We start from the raw sequence: 25,186 nt of genomic DNA, 5'->3' as shown, positions 1-25,186 counted from the left end.
CATTGGCCAGGCTAAATTCTCCCTTAGTGTACCCGAACAGGCGCTGGAATGTGGCTTCCTGACAATGGTAATGTAAGCCAAGTGACACTAATGAATAAATTTTAAACATTCACCTGACTCAAAAGATGATCAAAAATTAGTTTCCTTTGCCACTCTATTTACAATTCCATCTTCAGGAGCTGAATCTTTGGCCCCTCACAATTTCCACTGAGGATATTTTACCCTCGAAGAATTTCCCATTAATGTTCTGTGGGGTTGGCAGCCTCAAACTTGACTTTATATTTTGCCTGCGCGACCTGTTGTGTATTCCTCGCATTGTCTCTGTTTCTTTCAGAAAGGAAGGTGGGGAGATAAACAAAAGGCTTGGCTATTGCAACGGTTGATGGTTTACTCAGGGCGGCAGCGTCATTTCAATGAAACGAAACGTGACACTTGAAATCTGAGGTTCACGTTGACTTCCTCGTCTGAGAGCCATCCTCCCTCCCCGTGGCAATATCGCCTTCGCCGTCATCATCCTCATTCCAGCACCGCCCATCGGGGGGACTGCCCTGCACAGCGTTAAGATCTGACCCTGATCCCCACTGCTTTCTTACACACAGAAAGATTCGGAAGCAGTGACGGTGAGAGTGGCAAAACCCCGGTGTCAGGTAAGGGAGGCACTTCTCAAAGAAACAATAATTGATCGCTTTTGTCCCCGGGGCTAACTCAAAGGCAGGATGTGTCTCTTGCTTTCGGCTGGACTCACAGGGTCACAAACGATCACCGATTTTGTGTTGAAAAGGGCAATCGCTGGTTCGGGGGGAGAAGGGAACACTCCCTGGCCAGAGACAGTTACAACGTGAATAGTAATCTACTATCAGCCTCAGTTCCGAAGAATATACAGCGTTGGCTTGAATAGAAAAGGGAAAACAATAATGCAATGGACACAGGAGGAAAATACCTGCCTTTTTTTGCATAACTAGTTCGCGTTGGAAAATATTTCTGAGAATTTAATTTTGTTAATTGTGGTGAAAACAGGGTATTTCCTCTTGAAATTACCAACACAAAAGTCTGCAGGAAACTAATAGGCTTGTATTACAGCTAAAAACAAGCGATTGCTATTTGTCTAAGTCTGGGCATCTTGTGATTTTAGTTTAAAATACTCATCTTCTGTCCAATCCATCTGGGTGCCACAGTAGTTAGCACTGCTGCCTCACGGCGCCAGGCACTCGGGTTCAATCCTGGGCTTAACTGACTGTTGTGTGTCTGTGTTCAGTTTGCACATTCCACTCGTGTCTGCGTGGGTTTCCTCTGGGTGCTCCAGTTTTCTCCCACAGTTCAGAGATGTGTGCGGGTTCGGTGGATTGGTGAATTGGCCATGGTAAATTGCCTTTTAGCGTCAGGAGGATTAGCAGGGTAAGTACGTAGGGGTTACGGGGATAGGGCCGGTGTGGGGTTGTTGTCGGAGTGGGTTTGATGGACTGTTGGGATTCTATGATTCAGCTGCACACATTCACTCTGTCTCCATACCAACATGTTCTGCAAACCCACTGTTTGGCTGTTGGCAGCTATTACTGAAGCCCTTGACATATGTAAATTCACACCCTCACCTCACCTTTCCAACTCTCAGAAGGTTCTTTAAGGAGCCTTCTCTTTATTTGTGTTTCCATCATCCACCTCCCCCCCCCCCCCCCCCCCGCCCCTCACCCCCTTTTGTACAGTGGCACAGTGGTTAGCACTGCTGCCTCACAGCTCCAGGGACCTGAGTTTGATTCCCGGCTTGGGTCACTGTCTGTGTGGAGTTTGCGCATTCTCCTCGTGTCTGTCTGGATTTCTTCCGGGTGTTTTGGTTTCCTCCCACAGTCCAAAAATGTGTGGGTTAGATGCGTTGCCAATGCTAAATTGCTTCTTAGTGTCCTGGAGTGTGTGGGTTAGAGGGATTAGTGGAGTAAATATGCGGGATTACAGGAAGAGGGCCCGAGTGGGAGTGTTGTCGGTGCAGTCTCTATGAGCCAAATGGCCTCCTTCTGCACTGTAGGGATTCTATGATTCTGTACCCTTTCTCCCCTCCTGTGCTATTGACACGCCAATGCAAAATGTTGTGCTATTGGGAGTCCTACCCCATGAAAACGACTTATTATTAGGGAAAAGTAACTTGTGCATGAGATCAAGGCCTTCATGCAATAGCATCGAACTGCATTTAGTCTTTAACAGCACACTGTAATGATGGCTTGAGTGTGCAATATGAATGCTATACTAATGCAGGGATAAGTGTTCACTAAGATGAAGTTACAGTACCGGCTTGTAATGGTGGTAGCTTTAGTCCCTACAAACTTTTTTTTAATTTGCATTCCTTGACTTTAATAAGTGAATGCTGGTCAATCTGTGTGATGAGAATATTACTTAAGCTCGTTCCCCTATTTCTCAATGACCATAGAAAACATGTGGAAAGATATTGCCAAACTCAACATCTATTAGGTGCATAATGATCACATTCTTAAATGTGCTTTCCTGCTTCCACCGGCTATATTGATAGGTTTTTGATAGGCAAGGGGATTAAGGGTTATGGGGAGAGGGCGGGAAGGTGGAACTGAGACACGACAGATCAGCCATGATCTTATTGAATGGCGGGGCAGGCTCGAAGGGCTAGATGGCCTACTCCTGCTCCTATTTCTTATGTTCTTATTAAATGACGGTGTTTCATTTATTGAAAATGTTGCTTTTCACAACAGATTATTTTCTGCTTGTTTGGCTGTACGTGAGTCTGAAGGGCCATAGGTACTGGCTCGTTAAGCATGAGACGGACAGATTTTTAATCAGTAAGGGAATCAAAGATTATGGGGATAAGGCAGGAGAGTGGAGTTGAGGATTATCACATCAGATCAGTTATGATCTCAGTAAATGACGGGGCAGATTCAATGGGTCAGGTGGTCTAGTTTTGCTCCTATATGATCACTTATTATTTTGTACTAATAGTGACTCATTCAGCACAGACTCCAAAGATTTTTTTTTCAGTTTATTTATTATTGTCACAGGCTTACATTAACACTGCAATGAAGTTATTATGAAAATCCCCTCGTAGCCACACTCTGGTGCCTGTTTGGGCACACTGAGGGAGAATTTAGCAGGTTAGTACACCTAACCCGCACATTTTTTGGACTGTGAGAGGAAACCGGAGCATCTGAAGGAAACCCACACAGGCACAGGAAGAATGTGCAAACTCCACACAGACAGTGACCCAAGGCTGGGAATCAACCTTGGGTCCCCTGCATTGTGAGGCAGCTGTGCAAACCACTGTGCCACAATACACTTAGTACCTATTTAGATTGATTTCTGAATGATATCTATTTACATAGGAGCCCAGATAATACGCAATGACATTACAGCTGAACACAAACCTGACCGTGCCACAGATGCTTAAAGCTGTTATGGAGCAGAATGCCCAAATTCAATTTGATTTCTCTTTTCCTCATCCAGGGATATTAAGCTGTCCACTGTACTTTGGATGGAAATTGTCTAACTTAGCACAGATCACAGATTGAACTTGTGAAGCTAACAGCATATAGTAGTGTCAGCTGTGTCCAGCATTTATTGCCCAAGTCTCATGTTTCATAAGAACATAAGAAATAGGAGCAGGAGTCGGCCATCTAGCCCCTCGAGCCTGCCCCGCCATTCAATAAGATCATGGCTGATCTGTCGTGGCTCAGTTCCACATTCCCGCCCTCTCCCCATAACCCTTAATCCCCTCTCTTATCAAAAACCCATCAACCCACGTCTTAAAAATATTTAGCGAGGTAGCCTCCACCACTTCAATGGGCAGAGAATTCCAGAGATTCACCACCCTTTGAGTGAAGAAGTTCTTCCTCAACTCCGTTCTAAACCGCCCCCCCTTTATCTTGAGGCTGTGCCCCCTAGTCCTACTGTCCTTTCTGAGCGGGAAGAGTCTCTCCACCTCTATCCTATCCATCCCATTCATCATCTTATACGTCTCAATGAGATCTCCCCTCATTCTTCTAAACTCTAACGAATACAAGCCTAGTTTATTCAGCCTCTCCTCATAGCTCAACCCCCTCAACTCCGGCATCAGCCTAGTAAACCTCCTCTGCACTCCCTCCAAGGCCAAAATATCCTTGCGTAAGTACGGCGCCCAAAACTGCACACAGTACTCCAGCTGCGGCCTCACCAATGCCCTATACAGCCACAGCAAGACCTCCCTACTTTTATATTCAATCCCCCTCGCTATGAAGGCCAGCACCCCATTCGCCTTCCTGACCACCTGCTGCACCTGCAAGCTGGGTTTTTGCGACTCATGCACAAGGACCCCGAGGTCCCTCTGCACCGTCGCCTGAAGCAGTTTTTCGCCACGTAAGTAATAATCCTTCCTACCATTATTCCGACGAAAGTGGACCACCTCGCACTTGCCAACATTAAATTCCATTTGCCAGCTCCTGGCCCATTCGCCCAGCCTATCTAGATCCTTCTGTAGACTCTCCACACCCTCCGCACAATTTGCCGTTCCACCAATCTTGGTGTCATCAGCAAATTTTGACACCATACACTCGGTTCCCTCCTCCAGATCATCTATATAAATGGTAAATAGCTGAGGCCCCAGCACCGACCCCTGGGGCACTCCACTAGTCACCAACCGCCAATCCGAATAGCACCCATTGACCCCCACTCTCTGCCTCCTATTTGACAACCAATCCTCTATCCACGCTAACACCCTACCCCCAACTCCATGTCCCCTGACCTTCTGCAATAACCTCTTGTGAGGTACCTTGTCAAACGCCTTCTGAAAATCAAGGAAGACCACATCCACCACTCTCCTCTATCCACCGCCCTAGACACATCCTCATAGAACTCCAGTAAATTTGTCAGACACGACTTCCCTTTAACGAAACCATGCTGCGTCTGCTCTATCAAGCAATTCCCCTCAAGATGCCTCGCTATTTCCTCCTTGATGACGGATTCTAACATTTTACCTACAACATACGTTAAACTAACCGGCCTATAATTCCCTGCCTTTTGCCTGGCAACCTTCTTAAACAACGGCGTAACATTAGCCGTTTTCCAATCTTCCGGCACTTCCCCGGAATCCAGCGACGTCTGGAAAATAACCACCAAGGCATCCACTATCACCTCCGCCATTTCTTTCAGAACCCTCGGATGCATTCCATCCGGTCCTGGGGACTTGTCCACAATCAGCCCCTCCAGTCTGTCGAGCACCGCCTCTCTAGTGACAGTAATGTCGTTGAGACCCTCCAGTCCTACCACCTTTCCATCTCTAACACCCGGCAAATTATTCACATCCTCATCCGTGAAGACAGAAACAAAAAAGTTGTTCAAGACCTCAGCCATATCCCCATCCCCTACCACTAAGTCCCCCCTCTCATCCTCTAAGGGTCCAACGTTCACCCTAGCCAGCCTCTTCCTTTTTATATATTTCGACATTACAAAACGAGTAGGGGCATTTTGGCAGGAAATTTGAAGCACAACGCTTAGACTATATAGCCAGGAATGTCCAAGAGATCCTTGCCCCATTCTGGTAGACTGCTTAGCGATCTGGGAAGATTGGCAACTCTCAGCAAGAAGGTAGAGGAGATGAGGATGCTTGTTGCTGAAGGAGATTTCAGAGTAGAGCACTTGAGACACAGGAATTAAAACTGAAAATAATCACCAACACAGTTACATACTCATTCAGTCAATCTTTTTTGTGCGTGCTTGAACAATAAAAGAATCTGAGTTAATAGCTGCTTTAATGAAAAGCTGCACTTAAGGAATTGTGAATGAAACTAATAAACTCAGCAGATATGTGCTTCCGTTAAAGGTTCCTGTATATTATGCAACAAATTTGCACTAAGGACTGAAAATGAAACTGAAAGGGAAATGCCTCGGATAATTCAAAGGGGCTATGTATAGTTTACAGTCATTGTGGTGGCATAATCCTGATCTGGCCAGTATTGTGGAACAGACTGCTTTTATTTTATTCATCTGTGATTTCTCACATTGTACACACTCGCACACTCAGCTGTCTCAGACTCACACATAGACACACTCATCTCTCTCTCAGACTCACACACACACACTCACCTCTTCCTCAGACTCACACACACACACACCTCTCTCTCAGACACACGTACACACTCACCTGTTTCTCAGACACACACACACTCTCACCTCTCTCTCAGACATACACACACTCTCACCTCTCTCTCAGACATACACACACTCTCACCTCTCTCTTAGACATACACACACTCTCACCTCTCTCTCAGACTCACACACACACACACACACACACACACTCACCTCTCTCTCAGACTCACACACACACACACACACACACACACACCTCTCTCTCAGACATACACACACACTCACCTCTCTCTCAGACACACACACTCTCACCTCTCTCTCAGACACACACACTCTCACCTCTCTCTCTGACTCACACACACACACACACACACACACACACACACTCACCTCTCTCTCAGACACACACACACACACACACACCTCTCAGACATACACACACACTCACCTCTCTCTCAGACACATACACTCTCACCTCTCTCTCAGACACACACACACACTCACCTCTCTCTCAGACACACACACACTCTCACCTCTCTCTCAGACACACACACACACTCACCTCTCTCTCAGACTCTCACACACACACTCACCTCTCTCTCAGACACGCACACACACTCACCTCTCTCTCAGACACACACACACACACACACACTCACCTCTCTCTCAGACACACACACACACACACACACACACACCTCTCTCAGACACACACACACACTCACCTCTCTCTCAGACATACACACACTGTCACCTCTCAGACACACACACACACACTCTCACCTCTCAGATATACAGACACTCTCACCTTTCTCTCAGACACACACACTTACACATGGCTGGTCAGCATTTATTGCCCATCCCTGGTTGCCCTTGGAGGGCAGTTGAGAGTTAATCACATTGCTGTGGCTTTGGAGTCACATGTGGACCAGACCAGGTAAGGATAGCAGATTTCCTTCCCTAAAGGGCATTAGTGAACCCAGGTGGGTTTTTCCAACAATGGTTTCATGGTCATCAGTAGATTCTCAATCCCAGATATTTCTATTGAATTCAGATTCCACCCTCACCAGGATTCGAGCCGGGTCGCTAGAACATTAGTTGAGTTTCTGGATTAATAGCCCAGTAATAAAACCAGTAGACTCTCATCTCCTGACATCCTAAAAGGAAAACGGTCAGGAGAAAAGAATGGGATCACAATCAAAATTGCTCTCCAATTAGTGATAAGTATTTTAAATTTAATTAATATTTGTTTTGTGCATTGCTGAATAATCCTGGCAAAATCAAAGGCTAATCCTAATGAAATCAGAGTGGGTTTCTGAGGAAATGCTCTTTTTGCCATAAACTTGAAACTCTCAAAACCAAGTTTGAAAAACAGGAAGAAATAATATTTGTTCAATACTTATACTAGGTTTGGAAAATCCCTTGCGCAGTCTACCCAGCTTCAGGACTGGTTAACCTCACCCTGCTCCCTGGGACAATCAAGGCAATTCAAAGGTTTAACTCAATTTACCCCTATAAGAGGCAGCACAGAACTGTACTGATGCAGCCGTATTTCTCTGATTTCCCAAACTTTTCCAGCATGGAACCCTTTTGATCTGCCAAGAATACTGAATGAAGCCCTGGGAAACATTTTTATTGTGTTGAAGAGTTAAACCACAAAACAAATCACAATGGATACAAACGTAGAAAAACCTCATTTATCAAATCTTTTTTTTAATTTCAGTTATATACATTTACTAGAATTTTTAAAAGTTCTTAATTAACTTTTGGTCATTTTAATGCAAAAGTTGTTGCTGTTCAGTTGTTTCAAAATAGGAAGAGTGCTGTTGAAATGCTGGTTTCTCACATTGTACACACTCGCACACTCACCTGTCTCAGACTCACACAAAGACACACTCACCTCTCTCAGACATACACACTCACCTCTCTCAGACACACACACACACACACACACACACAGTCACCTCTCTCTCAGACACACACACTCTCACCTCTCTCTCAGACAAACACACACTCTCACTTTTCTCTCAGACGCACACAATCTCACCTCTGTCTCTGACACACTCTCTCAACTCTCCCTCTGACACACACTCACCTCTCTCTCAGACACACACACACTCTCACTTTTCCCTCAGACACACACACTCTCACCTCTCTCTCTGATGCACACTCTCTCACCTCTCTCTCAGACTCACACACTCTCACCTCTCTCTCAGACACACTCGCACACTCTCACTTTTCCCTCAGACACACACACTCTCACCTCTCTCTGATGCACACTCTCTCACCTCTCTCTCAGACTCACACACTCTCACCTCTCTCTCAGACACACTCACACACTCTCACTTTTCCCTCAGACACACACACTCTCATCTCTCTCTGATGCACACTCTCTCACCTCTCTCTCAGACACACACACTCTCACCTCTCTCTCAGACACACTCGCACACTCTCACTTTTCCCTCAGACACACACACTCTCACCTCTCTCTCTGATGCACACTCTCTCACCTCTCTCTCAGACTCACACACTCTCACCTCTCTCTCAGACACACTCACACACTCTCACTTTTCCCTCAGACACACACACTCTCACCTCTCTCTCTGATGCACACTCTCTCTCAGACACACACACTCTCACCTCTCTCTCAGACACTCACACACTCTCACTTTTCTCTCAGACATACACACTCTCTCAGCTCTCTCTCAGACACACTCACACACTCTCACTTTTCTCTCAGACATACACACTCTCTCAGCTCTCTCTCAGACACACTCACGCTCTGTCACCTCTCTCTCAGACACACACACTCTCACCTCTCTCTCAGACACACTCACAATCTGTCACCTCTCTCTCAGACACACACACACACACACATACCTATTTCTCACACAAACACTCTCACCTGTCTCAGACACAGACCCACATACCCCTTTCTCACACACATGGTGGAATTTTACGGCTTTGCTTGAGCGAGACTGGAAATTTCCATCCGAGGTCAATGGATATTTCCATTGTCCGTCCTTCGCCTGCTCTGATTCTGTGGCAGGCGGGGTGGTAGAATTCTAGCGATGCACTTTTATCTCTCTCTCTCAGACACACACACATACACACATGCACTCACATCTCTCAGACACAGATGCACACATCTATTTCTCACACACGCACTCTCTCACCTCTCTCCCAGACATACAGACTCACACACCTATCTCTCACACACTCATTTTCTCATCTCTCAAACACACTCTCATCTCACACACACTCACTCTCGCATTCACACTCACTTTCTCTGATTCACTCACTCCCACTCTCTGTCATCCCTCACGCACTCATTTTCATCTCACACATACTCAACCACACTCTCAGTCTCTTATACATTCTCAACTCACCCACTCATTCACTCATTCACTCACTCATTCACTCACTCACTCACTCACTCACTCAGCTCTCACTCACTGTCATGTCTCATACATACTCACTCATTCTCATTCCTCATGCAAACACACACTCACTCTTCTCTCCCACACATGCACACTCTCATTTTCATCTCCCAAACACACACACACACTCCCATCTTTCACGCATGCTCACTCTTATTCCACATTCACTCACTCTCATTTCTCATTCACTTCCATTACTCACTTGCCCTCATCACTCACTTGCAGAGATTACGAGCTGAACTTGTTGAAATCACTATTGAATCCATAAAGTTGGAAGATGCCTCATTGAAAGATGGGGTGTTGTTCCTTGAGTTAATATTGTGTTTCATTGGAAGACTGTAACGAGTCAAGGACAAAGAGGTGAAGGTGGGAGTAGGGGGGCTGATAGATGCCCAGAAGTTCAGTCCAGACAAAGGGCATTCCACTAAAATGATAACTCGATCTGTGTTTACTCTCCCAGTGTAGCGGAGTCGGTGTTATAAGGAGCAAAAACTGTAGATTCTACTGAAAGAAGTGCAAGTTAATCACTGATTCACTGGAAAGAGTGTTTGAGGCCTTGCACAGTGGGAAGGGCGGAGGTAAAAGGGCAGATTTGCTTGATTGAGAAATGAACCAGAGTTGTTGTGGAGAGAATGGTCCTATTAGAATGCTGAAGAAGGAAGGGAAGATATGCTTAAGGTCTCATATTGGAGATATTTGGTTAATTGAATGTACAGATTTACCATATTAGTTGGATGCAAATTCCACCAGCTACTGTCTTGAGATTTGAACCCATGGCGCCAGAGAATTAGCCTCAGCCTCTGGATTGCTGGATCAGTAAACAATACCTCAATATTACCCCAGGGGACTATGTGGGTGGCATGGTGGCATAGTAGTTAGTACTGCTGCCTCACAGCAGAGGGACCTGGGTTCGATTCTCGGCTTGGGCCACTGACTGTCCGGAATCTGCACATTCCCCCCATGTCTGTGCGGGTTTCCTCCGGGTGCTCCTTTTTCCTCTCACAGTCTGAAAGATGTGCTGGTTAAGTGAATTGGCCGTGCTGAATTCTCCCTCATTGTTCCCGAACAGGTGCTGGAGTGTGGCAAATAGGGGATTTTCACAGAAACTTCATTGCAGTGTTAAAGTAAGCCTCCTTGTGACACTAATAAGTAGAATAAAGCAAGGTGAAGTCAAGGACAACACTGTCGCAGTTCTGGAAGGGTGGCAAGGGGTGAAAGCAGAAGGATATGAAATGGATGAATATATTTGAGGCTTCTGTCAATCACTGTGAAGGGGAATGTTTTGTTAAGGTAAGTTAAAGACATAACAGAGGCACTAATAGCATCATCAGAACAAATGTGATGGGGACAGAGGAACGAGGAGAATTTCTAATCGGAAGCAGGATGGGAGAAAGTAGTTAGGATAGCAAAAGAAATCAGTAGACCATTGGGGTATCTTGGTCAATAGCCCAGAGTGGAGGCAGAGAAGTCAAGGAAGGGAAGGGAAATGGTGTTGATGAACCACGTAAAGTTGAGGCAAAGGTGGAAATTGGAAGCAAAGTTGGTGAAATTTTCCTGTTTGTGATGAGAGCAGGAAATGACAGTGGTCCAGCTATCAAAGTATCGAAAAGAGGTGAAAAAGCAGTCAAAAAGAGGACAGGAACAAAGAATATTTTACATATCCCACAAAAAAAGACAAAACTAGCACCCATGTCTCCATCACAACGCCTTTTGTTCAGAGTAAGTGAGCGGAGCCAGACAAGAAGTGTTCACTATGTGGGTGGCATGGTGGCACAAATATCTCCAATATGAGAAGTGAGGATGTTTAGCCAGCTGGAGGAGATGGTGGATGGAGACTGCTCGGAACTGTTCTCAGGAGGGGAAGCGGAGAACTCTCAAGCCCTCCTAGTGGTTAATGGAGGTATAGAGAGGGATTGGACAATCTTGATGAAAAGAAGGTGGTGAGGGATGGAAAAGTGGAAACCATTGTGGCAGCAGAGAGGGCATTGAAAGAGCTGTGAATGTAGGTGGAAACTGGATGAGGGAGATAAAGTGGACTTGCGATAGGATGAAATCAATTCAGTGGGTCAGATACGGGCTGAGACAATGGAGCTACCAGGGCAGTCTTGTTTGTGAATCTTGGGAAGGATGTAGAAACTGTCTTGAGGAATGATGAGGTTGGAGGCCATGAATTGAAAATCTGCTGAGGCGAAAATGATAGTGACAGTCCTTAAATCAATATCATGATATTCAATGAAGGGATCAAAGTCCAGGGGTGGTAGGAAGGGTCCCCTGAAGAGTAGCGTTCACCTTCGCTGGAATCATAGAATCTACAGTGCAGAAGGACATCATTTAGCCTATTAAGACTGCATTGACCACAATCCTGCCTAGACCCTATCCCCATAAGCCTACTTATTTACCCTACTAACTAAGGGGCAATTTAGCATGGCCAATCAATCTAACCTGCACATCTTTGGGCTGTGGGAGGAAATCGGAGCATCAAGAGAAATCCCATGCAGGGGATAATGTGCAAGCTTCACACAGACAGTGACTCAAGCTGGGAATCGAACCCAGGTCCCTGCGCTCTAAGGCAGCAGTGCTAACCATTGTGCCACCGTACCGCCCTATTCAGAGAATGACAAAGAACAAAGAAAATTACAGCACAGGAATAGGCTCTTCGGCCCTCCAAGCCTGCACCAACCATGCTGCCTGACTTAACTAAAATCTCCTACCCTTCCGGGGACCATATCCCTCTATTCCCATTCTATTCATGTATTTGTCAAGACGCCCCTTAAAAGTCACTATTGTATCTGCTTCCGCTACCTCCCCAGCAACGAGTTCCAGGCACCCACTGCTCTGTGTAAAAAATCTGCCTCGTACATTTCCTTTAAACCTTATCCTCACACTTTAAACCTGTGCACCCCCCCAGTAATAGTCTCTTCCACCCTGGGAAAAAGCTTCTGACTATTTACTCTGTCCATGCCTCTCATAATCTCGTAGGCTTCTATCAGGTCGCCCTCAACCTTCGTTGTTCCAGTGAGAGCAAACCAAGTTTCTCCAACCTCTCCTCATAGCTAATGCCTCCATATCAGGCAACATCCTGGTAAATCATTTCTGTACCCTCTCCAAAGCCTCCACGTCCTTCTGGTAGTGTGGTGACCAGAATTGAATGCTCTATTCCAAGTGTGGCCTCACTAAGGTTCTATAAAGCTGCAACATGACTTGCCAATTTTTAAACTCAATGCCCCGGCCAATGAAAGCAAGCATGCCGTGTGCCTTCTTGACTACCTTCTCCACCTGCACTTCATCAGTGACATGTGTACCTGTACACCCAGATCCCTTTGCCTAGCAATACTCTTAAGGGTTCTGCCATTTACTGTATATAGAACATAGAACATTACAGCGCAGAACAGGCCCTTCGGCCTACGATGTTGCGCCGACCAGTTAAAAAAAACCAATGACCCACTAATCTAAACCAATCCCTTTTCATCCATAAACCTATCCACGGATCTCTTAAACGCCCCCAAACTAGGCGCATTTACAACTGCAGCAGGCAGGGCATTCCAATCCCTCACCACCCTCTGGGTAAAGAACCTACCCCTGACATATCTCCTATCTGAATTAGACCTTCCAAAATGCATTGCCTCACATTTGTCCAGAGGGAGATAACTTGAGTGAATGAGGAATTGAAACATCTGAAACCATTCTAACAGTTCTCAATGAATAGAGCTAAGGTGTCAGGTGGAGAAGTTCAGGCAAAAGGGGAATTCTGGAGACAGGAGAAAGCCTGTTGTGAGGCCCCTGTCCAAAGAATTGGACATGAAGGTAATGGCAATAGAAGAAAAACTCAACATTGTACCAAAATGAATATTCATTAAGGTGATCTAGTGAAGGGATGAAGCAGCATCCAATTAGATTTGACTTTGTTGAGTTGGCAGGCCAAGTTTTGAATCCAGGCGTGAATTTCAACGGCAGCAATTTTAAATTTGGTAAAGGAAACTTGTGAAACCATCCAGCTCAGGTACTGTATGTATCTGAGGCCTCATTTGAGGATTGCTTACTTTTCTAATTTCCTCTAGACTGCAACCCTGTCAGATATTTGCACTCCTCTGATTCTGTCCTTTTATGCATCCCCAATTTTAATCACTTCAGCTGCTAAGACCCTAAGCTCTGAAATTCCTTCTCTAAACTTTCCATCTTTCGATCTCTGTTTCCTCACTGAAGATTCTCCTTATAATGATTGGCCAAACATTTTCTCATTGGTTGTAACATTGCCTTCTGTGGCTCAGTGTCATATTTTGTTTGATGGTTCTCCCATGAGGCATCTTGGGACATTTTACTACATTATAGGTGCTATATAATTGAAAGTTGTTGTTGTGCAGTTAAAATCGCTGCAGACAGACACTTGGCATTTGCTTCCCACACTAGCTGAAATTTTCCAGTTCTGCCCACTTTGGGAATCACCCCGGTAACTGTGACGGACAAACCAAAGGTCTGTCGACTTTGGCTGGTCTTCGGGGGGTGTGGGATCAGAAAATCTCACCCATTGTGTTCTTTGTGAGGACAAAATCTCTGTTTACATGGGTAAGATGGGTATAGAGGGATACGGGCCAAACAAGGGCAATGGCAGCAAACATGGTGGTTAAAAAAAGGGCGGCATGGATAAGTGGGGCCGAAGGGCCTGTTTCCATGATGTAAACCTCTATGACTCAAACGGTTCCCACTACCTTACATCACACTTTTCGATCTGAGTGGGTTAACTGAGCAACTGAGCAGTATTTAATTGTTTTGTTGTTAAGGAAGGAAATTACTTCATCAAAATGATTGTTGTTCTGTTCCTTTTCATTTCACTTTTATTTAGCTGAATGCCAGTTTCTGGCCAAAGTAAATAGTTAAAACTTGTTGCATGAATGGGAGGAACCTTGGTGGCTATTTCCACTGCAACTCTGACTTTAAATAGCACTGTGATTGATGGACCAATTACTGTGGACAGTATTAAAAGGACGAGTTAAGAAGAGGCAGGTCCTTGATTTATTACACCTTTCTTTGAAATTATTTGTTACTAGTGCTTATGTTTTTAAGTCTCCTTGAATTCCTTACGGAAACTCTTGCGACAGAAACATCTCGATCATGTGTGTATGACGTTCAATGTTTTCTTCTAAGAAGGCACGTTGCACTGGCAAGGCCCCATTTATTAGCTTGACAAAGATATGCCAAAGAGCTAGACGAGGATGGCATGTTAGCAAAGGGTGGCACAGTGGTTAGCACCGCTGCCTCACAGCTCTAGGAACCCGGTTTCAATTCCAGCTCCAGGGACCTGGATTCGATTTCCAATTTGGGTCACTGCCTGTACGGAGTTTGCACATTCTCCCTGTGTTTGTATGAGATTCCTCCGGGTCTTCTGGTTTCCTTCCACACTCCAATGATGTGTGGGTTAGGTTGATTGGCCATGCTAAATTAACACTAGTGCCAGGGGGATTAGCAGGGGTTACAGGAATAGAGTTTGGGTGAGGTTCTGTTCGGTACAGAATTGATGGGCTGAAAGGCCACCTTCTGCACTGTAAGGATTCTATGATTCCATGAATTCCTTAAAATTCTTACTCAGCTGCTCACTAGGAACCGCCTGACGTTTTATCTCCAGGGTTTAGGTCTCAAACGAACGATTCCTGAGTGGAGAATTTCAAACTGACGTACTGTAATCAGATTGTCGGCAAAACCCGTCTCATTCATTAATATTCTTTATGGAAGGAAATCTGCCGTACCTACTTGGTCTGGCCTACATATGGCTCCAGAGTCACAGCAATGTGGTTGACTCTCAACTGCCCTCGGGCAAGTAGGGATGGACAATAAATGCCAGTGGCGCCCATGTCCTACAAATGAATAAAAAAACGTTCTGGTTGAATCTGATGCCATGGGCAGGATTTTATGGTCTCGCTCGGGCAAGATCGGGAATGGAGATTTGCATTGTCGGACCCTCGCCCAGTCCGATTCCGTGGCAGGTGAGGCGGTAGAGTTCTGGCCTACCTTTCACACCCTGTAAGCTGAGGGGCGTGGTGGTATAGTGGTTAGCAGTACTGCTTCATAACGTCTGGGAGCCGGGTTCGATCCCCGGATTATGTCACTGTCGGTGCAGAGTCTGCATGTTCTCCCCATGTCTGTGTGGGGATCCAGTGTGGCGACTAGGGGATTTTTACAGTAACTTCATTGTAGTGTTAATGTAAACTGACTTGTGACACTATTAAATGGACTTAAACTCAATAAATGTCTTTCCAAACCATCAAAGAAGAAGGTAGCAAAATCCAACAACAATTTACCACCAGCAAAAGCTAAAAGTTAAATCTCTTCCAGATTAGCAGTATGTTAATTTAAATACACGCAGTCTGGGTCGTCTAACAATATAAATAGCAACACTTTCAACACACACAATAAACAAATGGGTGGCATTGCGACACTGTGGTTAGCACTGCTGCCTTACAGCATCAGTGTCCCTGGTTCGATTCTCGGATTGGGTCACTGTCTGTGTGGAGTCTGCATGTTCTGTCCAGATCTGTGTGGATTTCCTCCGGGTGCTCCGGTTTCCTCCTACAATCCAAAGACGGGCATTTTAGGTTGATTGGCCATGCTAAATTATCCCAAATCCGCATCTTCCCCAACCGAAAACATGGATGAACAGGGACATCCACTGTTTGCAGAAGTGTAGGTCTGAGGTGTTCAAGCCAGGTGACCCTGACCTATACAAGAAAGCCAGGTATAATCTAAGATGCCAAAAGACAGTACTGGACCAAGCTAGAGTCCCAGGCTAGCCACACCGACTCCCACCAACCAAGGTCAGCAAGATGTAACAGGTTGCAAGATGAAGGCATGTAAAATCCCCGTCTCCAACGCACCCCTCCCTGATGAGCTCAATGCATTCTATGTCTGTTTTGAGCAAGAGGTCAGCGAGAGCACACCCTCCACCCCGGGGACTCAGATAAACGAGGTCACCATTGCAGATGTCAGAGCAGCTTTCTCAAAGCTCAACCCATAGAAAGTGACTGGCCCAGATGGGTCTGCACTCAGATCCTGCGCGGATCAGTCGGTATTCGTAGACATCTCCAACCTCTCCTTACAACAGTCTGAGGTCCCTCTCTGCTTCAAGAATGCAACAATCATCCGGGAACCAAAGAAAAGCCACGTAGCGTGCCTTAATGATTACTGTCCGGTAGCGCTGACATACATCATTATGGAGTGCTTCAAAAGGTTAGTCATGGCATGAATCAATTCCAGCCTCCAGCCTGCCTGGATCCACTACAGTTCACCTATCACTGCAACAGGTCCACAGCAAACACTATCTCCCTGGCCCTGGACTCGACCCTGGAACACATAGATGACAAAGAAACCTATGTCAGACTCCTATTTATCGATTACAACTCAGCCTTCAACACCATTACTCCCACAAAACTCATCCCCCAACTCTATGGCCCGGGGCTCAGCTCCTCCCTCTGTGACTGGATCCTGAACTTCCTAATCCACAGTCAGAAAGGATAGGCAACAACACCTCCTCCACGATCATCCCCAGAACTGGCACCCCACAAGATTGTATTCTCAGCTCCTTACTATGCTCCTTATACACCGATGACTGTGTGACCAAATTCCACTTCAACTCGATTTTCAAGTTTGCTGACGACACCACCACAGTGGATCAAATCTCAAACAATGACGAGACAGAGTACAGGAATGAGATAGAGAATCTGCTGAACTGGTGCGGCAACAGTAATCTCTCCCTTAATAACAACAAAACGAAGGAGATTGTCATCAACTTCAAGAAGTGTAAGGGAGAACCATGCCCCTCTCTACATCAATGGGGATGAAGTAGAAATGGTTGTGACATTCAACATTTTTTCAGTGTTCAGATTTTCAACAACCTCTCCTGATCCCCCCATGCCAACACCATAGTTAAGAAAGCCCCACCAATGCCTCTACTTTCTCAGAACATGAAGGAAATTTGGCATGTCAGCTGCGACTCTCAGCAACTTTTACAGATGCACCACAGAAAGCATTCTTTCTGGTTGTATCACAGCTTGGTATGGCTCCTGCTCTGCCCAAGACTGCAAGAAACTACAAAGTGTCATGAACGAAACCCAGTCCATCACACAAACCAGCTTCCCACCCGTTGGCACTATTTGCACTTCCCGCTGCCTCGGAAAGCAGTCAGCATAATTAAGGACCCCACGCACTCCAGATATACTCTCGCCTGCTTTCTTCTGTCGGGAAAAAGATACAAAAGTCTGAGATCATGTACCAACTGACTCAAGAACAGCTTCCTCCCTGCTGCCATCAAACTTTTGAATAGACCTACCTCGCATTAAGTTGATCTTTCTCTATACCCTTGCTATGACTCTAACAGTACGTTCTGCACTGTCTCCTTTCCTTCTCTGTGAACGGTGTGCTTTGTCTATACAGTGTGTAAGAAATAATATTTTTCACTGTACACTGATACCTGTGACAATAAGTCAAATCTAACCAAGTTGTAGGTTAGATGGATTAACCATGGTAAATGTGCAGGGATAGGGTGGGCCGAGGACATGGATGAGATACTCTGTCAGGAAGTTGGTGCTGACTCAATGGGCCAAACCACCTCTTCTGTATTGTAGGGTTTCTATGATTCTATGAATCTGCATTAATTGTAGCAGCAATCAGATTTCAATTATTACAGTTGGTGGTGTTACATTATAGTTAAGTCTAATTCATAAACTGGCTTCTAGTGCTGTTAGCCTTTAAAATAATTCAAGATTTATGTGTGTTATTAGTGATCTGGAGGAGGGAACCGAGTGTAAGGTGTCGAAATTTGCTGATGACACCAAGATTGGGGGAACGGCAAATTGTGCAGAGGGTGTGGAGAGTCTGCAGAAGGATCTAGATAGGCTGGGCGAATGGGCCAGGAAATGGCAAATGGAATTTAATGTTGGCAAGTGTGAGGTGGTCCACTTTGGTAGGAATAATGGTAGGAAGGACTATTACTTACGGGGCGAAAAACTGCAGCAGGCGACGGTGCAGAGGGACCTCGGGGTCCTTGTGCATGAGTCGCAAAAACCCAGCTTGCAGGTGCAGCAGGTGGTCAGGAAGGCAAATGGGATGCTAGCCTTCATAGCGAGGGGGATTGAATATAAAAGTAGGGAGGTCTTGCTGCAGCTGTATAGGGCATTGGTGAGGCCGCAGCTGGAGTACTGTGTGCAGTTTTGGGCGCCGCACCTGCGCAAAGATATTTTGGCCTTGGAGGGAGTGCAGAGGAGGTTTACTAGGCTGATACCGGAGTTGAGGGGGTTGAGCTATGAGGAGAGGCTGAATAAACTAGGCTTGTACTCGTTGGAGTTTAGAAGAATGAGGGGAGATCTCATTGAGATGTATAAGATGATGAATGGGATGGATAGGATAGAGGTGGAGACACTCTTCCCGCTCAAAAAAGACAGTAGGACTAGGGGGCACAGCCTCAAGATAAAGGGGGGGCGGTTTAGAACGGAGTTGAGGAGGAACTTCTTCACTCAAAGGATGGTGAAGCTCTGGAATTCTCTGCCCGTTGAAGTGGTGGAGGCTGCCTCGCTAAATATTTTTAAGACGCGGGTTGATGGGTTTTTGATAAGAGAGGGGATTAAGGGTTATGGGGAGAGGGCGGGAAGGTGGAACTGAGCCACGACAGATCAGCCATGATCTTATTGAATGGTGGGGCAGGCTCGAAGGGCTAGATGGCCTACTCCTGCTCCTATTTCTTATGTTCTAATGTTCTTATTAGTGAGCGTGCAGGGCGGATGCAGTGGATTTACAATGAAATACACTGTGCCGTGTCACCGGACCCCCAGTGGACAGGGGAGGGCCATAAAATGCAGGATAGTTTCTACACTGAAATAAGGTTCCATAAAGCAAATATCAAACCCGAGGGTATCACGAAAGCGAAGAGGGGCAAACCTGGAACACAGAATTAAATTAAATTCAAATACAAGCACTGGGCTGTTCCATGATACCCCATGCTGCCAATAGCTACCCCTTGCCCCCCTCCACCGCAACCCTGGCTCTGACTGTGGACATGATGTGGAGTTGCCGGCATTGGACTGGGGTAAGCCCAGTAAGAAGTCTCACAACACCAGGTTAAAGTGCAACAGGTTTGTTTGGTAGCACAAGCTTTCAGAGTATCACTCCTTCTTCACCTGAAGAAGGAGCGACATTCCGAAAGCTTTTGCTACCAAATAAACCTGTTGGGTTTTAACCTAGTGTTGTGAGATTTCTTACTCTGACTGCGGAGTCAGCCGCTGGGGAATTGGGGGTGGGCGCGAGGGGCTCTTGTCTAGGACGGACCCCTTCTCAAGCCATGGGAGCCACCATAATCCTGTTGACAATCCTGCTTTAATTTTTGCTGGAGGATTCTGAGTCTGTAGCTGAGTGTTAGCCGTCCTTTCTCTACAGACAGTGGAAGGCAGAATTCGACCGGTTTAAGCAGGCAGGACATTCTATGCACAACATCATTTGTGGAATTACTGTTGGGGGCCCCCGCAAGGGAGGATAGGTTTAGCTTAGTTGTCTGGATTGCTGGTGAGTGTTACAGAGCAATGCCAATAGCTTGGATTCAATTCTTGTGCTAACTGATTTTATTCATAATTCATTATACTTCCTTGCCCCTTGCCTGAGGCGTGAATACACTCAGGTTAGATCATCGCCAGTCAGCTCCCTGCTTCAAGAGAGAGAGCAGCCTATGGTCATCTGGGACTGTGGTGACTTTATCTTATTTGTGACTTGTATATTTCCTGGAATTTGTACTGCTGTGACGGAAAGAGTCACAGCTGTTGAGGCTGGGTGGGCGGGCTGTGCAATCCGTGATAAGGAAGCAGTTTTTAATGGCAGTGTATTGGTTCCACTGCCACGGGGCCACTGCCTTGATATGGTGGTTTTAGCCACGCAGGTTGGTGTGATGGGAGGCCAGCAGCAGCTTGATTGATAAGATTCTTGTGTAGCGGCAGGCTTGGGTTGATGTAAACCTTCTCCAGGAACTTTCTTGTCGCAATCTCCCTCCTTGTGTGAGGGGGCAGCATGTTGCTCAGGTCTGGGAACCAGGGAGTTGAGTTGATTGGAGGATATACGAGATAATATTCATTGTTGTATTGAATCGGATATCTCATAGAATCATGCAGTGCAGAAGGAAGCCATCCGGCCCATTGAGGCCACACCAACCACACTCCCACCCAGGCCTTATCCCCATAACCCCATGCATTTACCCTAGCTAGTCACCCTGACACTAAGGGTCAACTTAGCATGGCCAATCCACCTAACCCACACATTTTTGGAGTGTGGGAGAAAAACCAGAGCACCCGAAGGAAACCCACGCAGACATGGGGAGAATGTGCAAACTCAGTACAGTCACCTGAGCCAGAAATCAAACCCAGGTCCCTGGTGCTGTGAGGCAGCAGTGCTAACTACTGTGCCACCGTGCTACCTCCATATCTGTAAGATTGGTGTGGCATGGGTTGTACCACACTGCTGCACAGCACCCTGCAATGGAGTAGGCAGCAGCAAGAGCGGAGGTCCTCAATGTTTGAGCAGCTGCATCCCATAAAGAGGCAGCAAGTTTACTGAGGAGGTTGTTTTGTGTTTTGGTCGTAGCTGCGGTCTTGCTCAGATGTTTTTAAATGTCAGTGTTTATCAAGGGGAACACCCAGATAAACATGGTTCAGCCTCTTGCCATTCAGGGAAATGCCGAGCTCGCTCTTGGTATTGGCATTGGTTCTATTCTGAGGAAAATGGGCCTCTGTGCATGTTTGTAAAGTACTTTCACATGTTCTGGTGGTGGGATATACTTGAGACTGTTTTGCTTCTGCCATGTCTTAGAATCCCTACAGTGCAGAAGGAGGCCATTTGGCCCATCAAGTCTGCACCGACCGCAATCCACCTAGGCCCTATCCCCCTAACCCCACATATTCACTGAATATTCAGCAGGAATGTGGAACTGAGCCACGACAGATCAGCCATGATCTTATTGAATGGCGGGGCAGGCTCGAAGGGCTAGATGGCCTACTCCTGCTCCTATTTCTTATGTTCTTATGTTTCTTATGTTCTTATTAACCCTGTTAGTTTCCATGACACTATAGATCAATCTAGTATGTCCCATCAACCTAACCCGCACATTTTTGGACTGTGGAGGAAACTGGAGCACCCAGAGGAAACCCATGCAGACACGGGGAGAACGTACAAACTCCACACAGACAGTCACCCAAGGCCTGAATTGAACCCAGGCCCCTGGCACTGTAAGGCAACATTGTTGTTTAGTGTTGTCTCTTGCTGAGATAATGTCCAAACTTGAGAGGCAGAGCAGATATCGTCAGTCTGGATGAATTTCCGCGACAGGTTTGGGGGCAGATTGTTGATTTAGAGATTGAAAGAGGTTTGAGCCCCTGGAGAAACTTGTTGTCCTGTTTCCTTGAGGAGCTTGTCGCAACACCCATGTGCACCCTGAACCATCTGTCTCAGAGGAATAGTTTGATGGTGTCAATAACCTACGGTAGGAACACTCTTGAGGTATTGACAAGGGCGTCACAGTAGCACAGTGGTTAGCACTGCTGCCTTACAGCTCCAGAGACCCGGGTTCGATTCCTGGCTTGGGTCACTATCTGTGTGGAGTTCACACATCCTCCTCGTGTCTGTGTGGGTTTCCTCCGGGTGCTCCGGTTTCCTCCCACAGTTCAAAGATGTGCGGGTCAGGTTGATTGGCCATGCTAAAAATTGCCCCTTAGTGTCCTGAGATGTGTAGGTTAGAGGGATTAATGGGTAAATATATAGGGATATGGGGGTAGGGTTTGGGTGGGATTGTGGTTGGTGCAGACTTGATGGGCCGAATGGCCTCTTTCTGTACTGTAGGGATTCTATGAGACCAGTGTGTGCCAGACCGTGTTGAATGCTGTAGTGAGACTGAGGAAAGACACTGCCTGTTCTCAGGTTACTTTCAAAGCCATTTTCAATTAAGACAAGGACCTGGTTGCATGTGCTTCATCCTCAGTGAAAACCAGCCTGTTCAGCTTTCAAACTTTTCTCCACTCTGGTTTTATCTGCTCTGTCAGACAAGACACTCTAAGACCTTGCCGCTCACAGAGAGCAGGGACGTTACTTGGTAACTTGGAAGCGAGTCTGGGCTTTTGCCTGGTTTTGAGAGGCTGATGACTTTGGACGAGACCCAGGGTTTAGGCTATTTTCCTTTGCAGACAACCCTTGTGAGGAATTGAGACAACCAGCAGCAGGCACATGGTGCCTGAGGAACTCAGGAAGAATGTTAATGTTAGTGGTTGCTGGGTTTTTTTAAGGTGGTGTACCCTGGGAGTGGCACGGTGGCATAGTGGTTAGCATGGCTGTTTCACAGCACCAGGGGCCGGGGTTCGATTCCCGGCTTAGGTCACTGTCTGTGCAGAGTCTGTACGTTCTCCCCGTGTCTGCGTGGGTTTCCTCCAGGTACTCCAATTTCCTCCCACAGTCCAAAGAAGTGCGGTTTAGGTGGATTGGCCATTCTAAATTTCTTCTTAGTTTCAGGGGGGCTAACTAGGGTAAATGCATGGGGCAATGGGGATAGGGCCTGGATGGGATTGTGATCAGTGCAGACTCAATGGGCCAAATGGCCTCCTTCTGCACCATAGCATTGTATGTAGAAGACTCCAGCAATTCAGGCTGGAACACATGAAGTTGAAATTTCAAATCTCAGTGGAGCGAGTCCAAAGGCACTGATGCCGTTTTTTATGATGCAATTACAATGGCTTTTTTGGCAAAATTGAAGGCTTGGTCATATTATGAAGAAAATGAGCCCCTGTTTAAATTTGTAAAGTAGTTTGACATGTTCTGGGAGTGAGTAGTTGGAGTGGTATTTCTTTAAAACAAGCTGGAATTTCCTGGACTCCCAATCTCGGAATGTGAGCCTCTCATTCTCAGCTGCCTGAAATCATAGATTTTGGTCTGTGCAGTGTGTTCCTTGTTCTGGAAATTGCAGATTTGCAATATTTACCATCTTGCATTTGGACAAGAGGTAATCTTGGATTTCAACAAGGTGATTGTTCAACAGTTATTCTAACAGACATGTTTGAAGGAGCACTGGTCATTGTGTGTATGTCCAAGGCATCAGCCTTCAGATCCTGGGATGGCAAGGCCTCACTAAATGTAAATCCACCCACAGAACATGTACAGCCTTGTCGCTATGAGCAGCATGGTTAAATTAATATCCATCGAGCCTGCACCAGCGACAATCCCACTCAAGTCCTGTCCTATCCCCGTAACTCCATATATTTAGCCTCCTAATTCTCCTGACATGAAAGGAACAATTTAGCATGGCCAATCAGCCTAACCCGCACATTTTTTGGACTGTGGGAGGATACCGGAGGAAACCCACACAGGCACGGAGAGAACATGCAGTCTCCACACAAACAATTACCCGAGCTGGAATTGAACCTGGGTCCCTGGTGCTGTGAGTGAGCAGTGCTAACCACTGTGCCACCATGCTGGTCTGCTGCCGTGCCACCTAACCTTCCCTGGAACACAGATATTCATGCCTGGAGCACCAAGTTATCTGTTGACCTTCAATTCTAGTTGAATCCATCTGATCTGCAGCAATGATAGCTGAGCAAAGTGACTGCCTTAAACTTCCTTAATCACAGGCACTTGTGTAGCTAATTATAAACATATCCCAGTCTGTAACTGGCTCGTGTAAGTCCAAGTTAACTTTCAACCATTGTCTCTCTGTCCTTGCAAATAACTGCTAATTAAACTAGATGGGCTTAATTACATTAACCTACAACACCCCTCCGCCACCCAGAATTCATGAAGCACCTGTAAAATAATGGGAAGGATTCGACTTGATGTCAGTCCTTTCATATCCTTGGATTCTTTTGTGTTTTTTGGTCAATAATTTACTTTTTGAAGTGTATTCCTAGTGCTAATGTTACTGGAGTAATAATGTTGAGGTCCAATTTGATACTCTGGATACATGAGGTTGAATTTTACCAGCTGAGTGAAGATGCAGGAAGGGCAGAAATAGGAGCAGGAATAGACATCACAATCCTCTGACCCTGCTCCACCATTCAACACATTCATGGTTAATCTCAGGTTTTAGCTCCAATTTCTAGTCCACTCTCCATTTCCCTTAATTCCCTGAGAGAACAGATAGTGATGGAGTGTGTTATTATACGTTTAAAAGGGTTGCAGATTGCTTTAGGAGCTGATCATGTGATTTGATGGTGTTGTTAGTATGGTGTTTGCACAGGCTTACTTTCAGTTTGTACTCAGTGCAGTACAGAGAGCAGCTCTTCAATAAAATCTATTGTTGTTAGTTTGAATCTCCATGTGCAAATCAAAGCTTTTCATTTTGTGTAAAACCCACAAGTTTGGACATTGCACATCCACAATTCTCTGTGGTAGAAAATTCCAAAGATTCATAACCTTTTGGTTGAAATAATTTTTCCTTGCCTCAGTTCTAAATGATTGGACCCTTAACCTGAACCTGTATCTCATGATCCCTTAACCTGAACCTGTATCTCATGACTTAGCTTCCCCAACCAGCAGAAACAATCTTTCAATGTCTATCTTCAAGCCCCTTCAGAATGTGGTCGATTTCAATGAGATTACCTCTCATTCTTCTAAACTCCAGCGAATGTCAACCCAATTTACTCAGCCTCTCTTCAGAGAACAACTGAACG

The 25,186-nt window shown here is 46.0% G+C and overlaps 1 protein-coding gene across 1 annotated transcript in view; it reads left to right on the top strand.

Moving 5' to 3' along the window:
* Window positions 1–509: 509 nt before the first annotated feature.
* The window catches only part of LOC145341107 (phospholipid scramblase 2-like), an 85,182-nt gene continuing 60,505 nt past the window's right edge, over window positions 510–25,186 (top strand). The window contains exon 1 of the mRNA XM_080185966.1: window positions 510–647. The gene's annotated coding sequence lies outside the window, so the exon portion shown is untranslated. The remainder of the gene's footprint in view (window positions 648–25,186) is intronic.

This window comes from Carcharhinus amblyrhynchos, chromosome 3, assembly GCF_965287045.1.
Source record: "Carcharhinus amblyrhynchos chromosome 3, sCarAmb.v2.hapA, whole genome shotgun sequence".
In the NCBI taxonomy this organism is placed as follows: Eukaryota; Metazoa; Chordata; class Chondrichthyes; order Carcharhiniformes; family Carcharhinidae; genus Carcharhinus; species Carcharhinus amblyrhynchos.
This window is presented reverse-complemented; position numbering and strand designations above follow the sequence as displayed.